We start from the raw sequence: 10291 nt of genomic DNA on the forward strand, positions 1-10291 counted from the left end.
ATTTTATGGTTTTTTTCATTCTATTAAAAATTATAGATAATATTTATATTCAATAATAAATGCATATTAAATTCATTAATAAAATTTTCTTTTAATTTCAAATTTACCAAAATAAAGATTTATTAATTTTCTTTATTTATTTATCTAAATTATTTGTTTAAATTTAAAAGAGAAAAAAAACACTTCAATTTTTATAATTCAATATATTCTTATTTTTCTTGTAAATTCATACTTTTCAAATGTTTAGAAATGAGGGTGTTCATGTATGTTTCTTACAATACTTAAATTTTAATTCGGCATATAACAATTGCATTTCAATGATTTAGTGTGTTTGTTTTTTAGTCTATTCGGTTTTATATTTTCATTATACAACGTCATGATTATTTTTTTTTTGTTAATCTATACATAAAGAACGTCGTTTATATTTTCAAAACATTTTACATATTAATCCAAATCAACCTAATATTATAAATAATTAACTATTTGCAAATCATTGGTCAATGGTTATGTTTTTTAATTATCAATATTTTTTTAATTTATTGACGGTGGTTTCCACGGGTTATAACTTAGTTTAAGATAAATCTTTATGAAGTATATATTTGTTTGTAAAAGTTAAATAAAAGCATATTAAATTAACTTTTATCAACTAATTATATATGTTTTTTTTCCTATTTTTCTAAAAATTAGGAATGAGTGGCGATGTCGGGTTGTAGGGTGTTATGGAACATGTTCCTTGAAGTGGGAAAACCTACTTGAACGAGTCCTCAGCACAAATAGTAAAAATTTGTCTTATGAACGACTTTTCTGTCAATTTTAATTTCCATTTTGGATAAAGACATTTATGCTGCAAGCCAAATACATTTTTTTTAAATGACATATTACTTCTGTAATGAAAATTTTCTGTTTTGGATAAATTTATCATTCACAGTAGCAGAAATTATAGTTCTAATAAATTTACATACTAGATATTAAATATTTTTACACACTTAAAACATCATAAATAACTAACAATCATATCAAAATAATTAAATCTAATCAGCGTGAATGAAATCTAATTTAAGAATCAAAATTTTCACCATCTCAGAAAGGACCACCCCCAATCCCTCATTCCCCGCTTGATTAAAAAATAATAATAATAAAAATAAAAATAATAAATAAATACACTACACTCCCACTCACCCTATTTATACCCCTATCACTTGTGTCTCCTCTAAAGAATCAAAGAAAAACTTAAATCATATCAATATTTGCCTATTTTTACACAAAACAACCATAAAGGTAAGAAAGAGAAGAGAAAACTCTCATTTTCACCCCACTATGACTACTTCATACACCCCAGTATCCATCACCTTCTCCGTTCCAACTTCCGATCATCAACCTCTAACACCGCTGTCGTCCCCAACACCATTACTTCAAATAACCAAAACCCTTGAATGTCGCCATATCCCTACACCTTCACAGGTCATCCATGAAACTAAAGCATTATTTAAGCTCTCATCACCAATAGCCCTTACGTCTTTTATCCTATACACACGATCCATCATCTCCATGTTATTCCTCGGCCACCTTGGTGACACAGAGCTAGCCGCCGGAGCTTTAGCCATAGCAGTCGCTAACATCACCGGCTACTCTGTTTTATCAGGCTTAGCGCTTGGCATGGAGCCGCTTTGTTCCCAAGCTTTTGGGGCCCACCGCCATAAACTTGCATGCCTAACATTACATCGCACTGTTATCTTCCTACTTGTTGTCTCTATACCCATAACGTTTCTTTGGATAAATATGTCACACATTTTGATATATTTACATCAAGACCCTTCCATCACACGTTTAGCTTGCATGTATCTATTTTTCTCCATACCCGACTTGGTATCCAATTCGTTTATCCACCCAACCCGAATTTACCTTCGGGCTCAAAGCATCGCCTACCCGGTAACAATCGCGTCCCTTATTGGCACAATAATACAACTACCACTAAACTACATCCTCATTTGGCGGTGCCACTTAGGTTTGGTGGGTGTCGCCACCGCGTCCTCAGCCTCCAATTTTGTTGTTTTGGTTGTGTTGGTCATTTACATTTGGTGGACCGGGTTGCATTTACCTACATGGAGCAACCCGACCCGTGAATGTTTGACTGGGTGGCAACCACTGATTAGGTTGGCAACACCGAGTTGTATCTCGGTATGTCTTGAGTGGTGGTGGTATGAGATCATGATCGTACTTTGCGGGCTCCTTGTTGACCCACGGGCCACAGTGGCGTCAATGGGCGTACTAATTCAGATAACTGCGTTTCTCTATGTCTTTCCATCATCTCTAGGGCTTGCAGTTTCGACCCGAGTAGGAAATGAGCTCGGAGCAAACCGACCCGATAAAGCTAGAATCGCAGCCTTAGTTTCCATTTTCTTGGCGGGCCTAATGGGCCTATCTGCAATGATATTTGCCACATCAATGAGAAAAACATGGGGGAAAATGTTCACGAATGATTCAAATATTTTAGGGTTAACATCGGTTGCCCTACCGATCATTGGTCTATGTGAGCTCGGAAACAATCCACAGACTGTTGCATGTGGGGTGGTGCGTGGTATCGCCCGTCCCACCACCGCAGCCAATGTGAACTTAGGGGCATTTTATATGATTGGAATGCCTGTAGCAATTGGGCTTGGGTTTGGGCTTAGGGTTGGGTTTGTTGGGCTTTGGTTGGGCTTGCTTTCAGCCCAAGTTTGTTGTGGTGGGCTGATGTTATATGTGGTAGGGAGGGTAGATTGGGAAGAAGAAGCAAAAAAGGCAGAGATGTTAACATGTAACGATGGTGAAAATCGAGAAACTCCATTATATTCTCCGGACTGCATCTGTGAAAATGAGCCGGTAATCCACCTAGTTGTGATGACATAATTAAACTATCAAGTTGTATTGTATAGGTTTTAGCAATATTTACTATTTAACTTAGCTATGTGACGTTGGATACTTGAATTTTGGGCTTTTTCCACGCTAGACTTAACGTTATATGAAAAATAAATTAAACAATTACGGAATTGTTATGATACTTTTACTTGGAATTTTGTAGTCCCCTTTTTGTTTTATGGCGTGCAGTATAAAATGACAAATGAGATATGTAACATTGCATATATGATATACCTCCAGAAAATATTGATAGAAAATAATAAAAAGGGTAGCGTGACCGGGTAAAATAGTCCATACATAGTATAGGATTAGTAGAGTATTTTTTTTCTATTTGCTGAAATTAATAGATGTTGATTGGAAACAAAAGAAAAATTGCCTATTTTTCAAGTGGCAATGCCCAGGCAAAATTGTTTCATTTTAAGTTTCTATGGCTCACCTCTCTTTGGTATAAATACACCTACATTCATTTGTGTATGAGGAAATTTTCTATAAATTTCATTGAGTTGTTTTCAAGGCTTTAATATAAAAAAACAAGATCGCATTGTTGAATGCCCCCCTTCGCCGGAATTTTAGTGATTTTGGCTGTTTTTTTTAATAAATAAACACTTATTACATATATGCACATCATATAATATGCATTATAAACTTGTTTTTATTCATTAATATTTTACTTTTTATGGTATCTATTTTATTTATCATCAATTTATCTCCTATTGAAAAAACCAACCTATAACCGATTGACTACATACCTAAACATGTGAATTTGTTTTAAATACTCAATCATTCTAATAAAATATAAAATTATGAGATATTATCTTTTTTAATTAGGAAAAACGAGACGGGTAGGAACAAGTGCATTAGCTGTTGTAGGATTATAATTATTCTACACAAAGTCGTCATTGTACCATAAACTAATCAATCTCATTATATTTTTTTAGTGATGTAAACAAACATAACGTTCAACCAACTATAACCGTTTGGTACGAATTTCGTTTATTTAATAAATAAACGAACATTAATACAAATTCTCGTTCGTTTAGTTAAACGAACGAACATGCACTACTAGAAAAAATAAAATTAGAGTACAAGTTAATAGAAGATGGTCACTAAGACACCCGTATTAGATATGGCACAAAATGAAAATACATAAATACGTGGAGCACTCTTAAATTGTAACATCCCAAAAACCATGACAAAATTTTTCATTTTTAATAAAACATTTTTATAAAGTTATAAGATAATCAATCATTGTTTTCAAATCAAATCCATAGCAAAGCAGAATATCAACAATCTCTCGAAACATAAAATAATAGAAGGATATGTACAATCATGCATTCGCCTTGCATGGATCATCAAAAGTACCTGAAAACATGAAATCAACAATTGTAAGTCAAAACATAGTGAGATACCTCAAAATACCTCATAAACCAATACATATACAATGCATGCACACTAGGCCTACAACACAAGTATTGACCACCCACCGAGCCTACATCATAAAGCTGGACCGCTCCCAAGCCTGCAGTATAAAGCTAGACCACTCCTGAGTTTGTTGGCCTACAACACAAAGTAGGACCGCCTCAACTCAACCACATTATTTCGACATATGCACATAAAAAGATAACCAACAAGCACAGGTAATCATAACAGGTCTACCAATCAAACAGATCACTACAACATACTAACCTGCTACACACAAGGATATATACTACAACACAATGTATAGTGAGATACTCACCTAAATTAAAGTTGAATCTAAACAACCCTACTGACGGGAGCTAGATGATATTTTTCCCTCTCTGAGCACATATGTATCAAACCAATAACTTTATTTAGATTATTTCTTGATAATATGTAACTTGCATTTTTTTATACAAGTATTAACATTGCCATATGAGTATGATAGAGAGAAATTACAAAGTTCTCAATGAGAATCATAAAGGCTGCAAAGAATAAAGCTGATATAAATACTACCTAAACAATACCCTAATAGACTAAAGACTAAAGAGCCCATAAACATGTGGGCTAATAATATATCGGCTAACATCCCCCCCTCAAACTCACAATGCCACAACAATAAGCATTGAGAGTTTGTCACAACAATAAAGGGTACCTTAGCCTACTTTGGAGAGTGTTGCTATTGGAGGTGAGTTCCTCACTTCATAACCTTAGGATATTATATGCCTATTGTTAGGTCGGGTGAACTTGGAACTATATGGTTGATAGTTAAAGTAATACTTGTTGCATTAGTTATATTTCATGTACTTATTTGTTATGTGGAATGTATATGCATGATATGTTTGGGCTCGATGGTTAAATACCGAGTCGATATATTTGGGCTCGACGGCTTAATATCGAGCCGACTGACCGAAGGCCATTGTGCCAAGTCAGGGGGACCAAAGGTGGAAACGCCAAGTCCGTAGACTCGACGGTTGAATACCGAGTCTTTATTTGGGTGTTGTTTGGGATGTGTTCCCAAATAGACACGAGATGTATGATCTTGATGTTTATATATTATATGGATGATTGCATAATTTTTGATGGCATGGAATGTAGGAGTAGGGTGTAATACTTCTATTCTTATGTTCTGTTGGAATTCACTAAGTTTCGTGCTTACCCTTTTCCTTTATAAAATGATTATTATATTTTTTCGAAAGAGACATATAAAATGATTATTATAGGTACATATGGTATGAATGAGGCTTTAGCTTGACTGTACACTAACGAGGTTGAAGATTGGGTCCTTGTCACAGGCTCTTGATATGAAATTTTAAGAATATTAGTTTTCCGTTGTTGTTTTGAAGTATAAATGGATTAATATTGTTTGAAGTATGTTTTAATTTTGAAATTTTATCTGAATACTTGAAACGTAACAGTTTTGGTTAATTAATGTTTTTAATGGCTTTTATTATAAATATAAATGTTTTCAAAAGTTTAAATTTATTGTAATTATTTGGACGTTACAAGTTGGTATCAGAGCATAGCTTGAGCGAATCAGACACATCTCGGTGTGTTTGAACTTAAGTTTGCGGCTTGAAAATATTTTCTTTTAAATTTTGTAAAGAAAATGGAAAATTTTGGTGACAAGGATCGAGGACCCATTGTGTGCAGTCAGCTGAAGCCAAAGGAAAAGGATTTAATTATTTAATGTGAAATATTGCTTTCTAGGAGAAAGGATGTGTGTGCACTAGATAGCCTTTTACTTCCATGTCATGTTGAATACCTATTGTATGTCACTTGGAAATTATGCTAGCACTGATAGCTTGTTTAGTGAATGCTTTAGGTTGTATGCAATAGGAGCCAAATAGACTTAGAATGCGTGATTTAGCCTAGCGTGCAGCCCTTGTTTGAGTCCAATCGTTCTGGCACATAATTCGATATTCGAATTGACTATCTAGCTTCATGTTGTGTATGAGTGTGCTTTCATTTGGCGACACGTCAGTGCCGGAGGGGGTTCCTTGTGGATTAGAGTAGAGGAATGAAAATGAAACCATTACACTAGGAAATGATATAAATTGCTAGTATAGAGATTATATATGATAGAAATTGATGACAAGGAGTGAATTGGACTGTCTAAAATGGATCTTGAAACGAACATGCATAGGTCTGAAAGATACTAGTAGATCTCCTACTATCTGAAGCACGTGATCCATGTTCATGCCGGGAGCAGTCACAAAATGTTCAAGGAGCTAAGAGTGGTAATATTATTTGAGCACTCAAGGTTCAAAAGAAATTACATTATGATGATATAATAAGTTTGAAATTTGACGCCTTAGCGTTCCTTCCCCAAAAGCTGTGGTTTACATGTATTACTGAATCCCTGAAAAATACAAGTAGTTTTGAAAAAGTGTCAACAATTAAGTTGGTGAGTTCATAAGCGTTTTGTATAAGAATTATATGCCTTTTTGTATAAAGTAACCGAGTTTGTTTCTAGAAAATCCAATATTTTCTATAAATGAATGGTAGTTTTTAAAAGTTCCAAAAACTGGAATGCATAAGTATTTTCCATACCTAAAATAGTGTAAGTATATTTATATATGTATATATAATCACTAAGGCGTTTGATAGCCCCATAAATCAAATGTTTTAATACTTCATGTGAGTTTTAGAACTGTACTATTGACCCAGACTGCCTGTCACAACGTTCTTCATGCGTTGGAATCATATGACGTTTGTCACCCCAGACCTGCCGGTCCAACTGTAGCTAACAGTTTAGGTGCGAGATTGTCAATCCCGTATATATCTATACACAAGTATCACGCTCTCCCTACATGAGATTATGGTTTATAACACAGGACATGAAATGCGTACTTGAAAGTACGTGAAGTTAAATGTCTCACAAAAGCTTGTATCAAATAGATATACGTATGAAAAGTCCATTTTTCTTGTAAATGTAAGTATTTCCTTTCTATAGTGTTCACAGAGTGTAAAATATCATGAATATCTAGTAAACTATACCTGTTATAGTTTTTCAAAAGTGTGTTTCATTTGAATATAAACCTTAGTGTATTACCAACTTTGCATGCAAAGTATAACATTTGTAATAGCGTAATTTTACTTATTTAACATTTATACACAAAATGTAGATAAAGCATTACAAACTGTATGTAACGATTTGCATTTTAACATAAGTTTTTCTTGCATTTCACTTATTTTCCCCCTAAAATATAGTATAAACATGAAAATATAGGGGTATGAACTCACCAGGTAAGTTTGATGATTTGAAAAAAACGAGACTGTAACGACCCAATTTTCACGCCAAAAAAATTTCATTTTAAATTAAGTGGTTTGTAAAACATTTGTAGTAAAACATCATCCGATCATATCATCTCATAAGACATATCTCGTGTCTGAAAACCCAAAACATGAAAATAATAATAATCTCAGAGTACAATCCCAGAACATCTCATAATGCGGAAACCAATGTGTGTGTATGATGTGCCGCTACCGCGCCAGCTCCTTCCCCTTCGCTGAAGAGGTACCTGAAACCAAAACTAAAAACTGTAAGCATGAAGCTTAGTGAGTTCCCCCATCGTACCACATACCATACAATCACATAGCATACATACTGCCAGACATTTCTGGGGTGCCCGACCTACCCGGTATGGCCATTCTGAGGTGCTGACCTACCCGTAAGGCCATTCTGGGTGCCGACCTACCCGTGTCAAGCCATTCTGGGGCGCTGACCTACCCATGTCGAGCCATTCTGGGGTGCTGACTATCCTTCGGTCCAAACAACCGAACCTCGGGGACTATTTCACCCCTACTACTACTATTACATATATCATAGCATAATCTATTGTCAGACATATATGGGGTGTCCGACCTACCCTTCGGTCCTAACAACCGAATCTCGGGGACTCTTCCCCCTCCTACTACCTCTATCTCATGTAACATATCATGCTAGCAGCTAAACATGTCATAACATACTATTAGGCATATCTGGGGTGCCTAACCTACCCTTCGATCCTAACAACCGAACTCTATCACTATCACATACCATATCACGCTAGCATATAACATATCAGGTAGTAACAACACAGATGAATATCACAAAGAAAAACATCTAGCATACGATCCCTACTGGTGGGCCGGCATTGTGGCCGTAGACCCATCGCTACTGGAAGGTAACTCAACTCGTAGTAGCTGTTGAACTGTGCGGGAATCCTCTGACTGCCGCTACTGCTACTCCGGAAATCCTCCGACTATAATTCCCACAAAACACTTAATCAGAAACTGACACCTATTCTTAGGGTAAAATGACCATTTTACCCCTGACCAAGTCAAAGTCAAAGTCAACTTCTAGTTGACCTGACTCACCGAGTTGGCTCGCCAACTCGCCGAGTCCCTATCCTTCCATTAGACCTCATACCGGTCTCTACTCGTTGAGTTAGGTGATGACTCGACAAGTTTTCCTTCTAAATGAACATCGACTGAATCCCCATCCGACTCGTCGAGTTGTATGAACAACTGGTCGAGTTCATCATCAACTGATACTCAGGTCCTGTCCTTGACTCACCAAGTTGTATGAACAACTCGTCGAGTTCATCTTTATCCTTAAGAAGATTGCCTTGGACTCGTCGAGTCTGTTCATGCACTCGCCGAGTCCCATGAATTTCCAGAACAATGGCTTAGTCCAGAATGTTGGGTCACCCCTTGGGACCCCTTTAAAACCTTTCCACACTCAACCGAGTCCTTATGACCCTCAACTGATATGTGACAGAACCTTGGACTCGTCGAGTCCAAGAACGGACTCGCCGAGTTGGTCATAACCACTCACTAAATCTTCAATTTTTGATGTACAACCCTTGATCAAAATGTAGATCTAAGCTTCTACAGTCGATCTAGCACGTAAAGTTACAACTTTTACGTGCTTGCATGGGACTTCAAAAGGTCCTAAAACAAGCTCTCACAATGCATGGGGCCTTCCTCAAGTGCTAAAGCCACTCCTTTCTGCCTTGTAACCCCTCAAAGAACCTAGATCCGAAACATCAACCTCAAACCATGCTTGCCATCATGGTTGGTGACCAAAATGGCTTAGAAAAGCCTTAAAACTCCACAAAATGGGATCTATCAAAAGAGCAAGCAAGGTATAGACTTTATACCTTCTGAAGTCAACAAATGATGCTCAAAACTGAATCCTTGTAGCCTCCTCTTGATCCTTCAAGCTTTTCCTTCCTTCCTTGGATCACAAAAGCACCAAAATCACTCCAAAAGCCTTAGATTGCTTCAATAATGGCTAGGGTTTGCTATGGGGGGTCTTCTGGGAGCAAATGGGACTAAGGAGGCCGAGTTAAGGTGTTTAAATAGGGTGCAAACCCTCGGATTAGGGTTTTTGCCCAAACAGGGTCTACTTGCCGAGTCCACAACTTAAACTCCGCGCCTCATCCCGCTTCTACTCAGCGAGTTGGTCCTTCAACTCGCCGAGTCCAAGACTGTCACACCCCCAAACCTGAACGGCGGAAACGTTCGGGGGCGGATGACTTCATGTGGTAACGTAACAATTGAATACATAGTAAAGAAAGCAATACAACCATCATATTTATAATTGAAAGTTTACATTTGTCAAAAAGTTATATGTTCAAAACCAATTACAATATGATGTCAAAATATGAGATTAAACTGGCGCCGCAGCATCCCTTCACCAAAAGCATAATGATACCTGAAATTACTGATTCCCTGGGACATACAAGTAATTTTGAAAGAGTAGATCAGCATTTAAGCTGGTGAGTTTCATAAGTATTTAAATGACAATGTTTGTATGAAATGAAATGTTTTGGTCCTTGGTTGTGTTGTGTTTAGAAAATCCTATATTTTCTACTAGTATAAAAGTAGCCTTCTCTCAAGACCAATGTTGGTTTCTAAAATGTATGTAAGTGTAAAATAACCAATG

General features: G+C 36.4%; 1 pseudogene; it reads left to right on the plus strand.

Annotated features, from left to right (window-relative positions):
- Positions 1 to 1317: 1317 nt before the first annotated feature.
- LOC145067497 (protein DETOXIFICATION 51 pseudogene) lies at positions 1318 to 2889 on the plus strand (annotated as a pseudogene).
- Positions 2890 to 10291: the final 7402 nt, after the last annotated feature.

Source organism: Lactuca serriola, chromosome 8 (assembly GCF_051521515.1).
Source record: "Lactuca serriola cultivar US96UC23 chromosome 8, Lser_US96UC23_V15, whole genome shotgun sequence".
Lineage (NCBI taxonomy): Eukaryota > Viridiplantae > Streptophyta > Magnoliopsida > Asterales > Asteraceae > Lactuca > Lactuca serriola.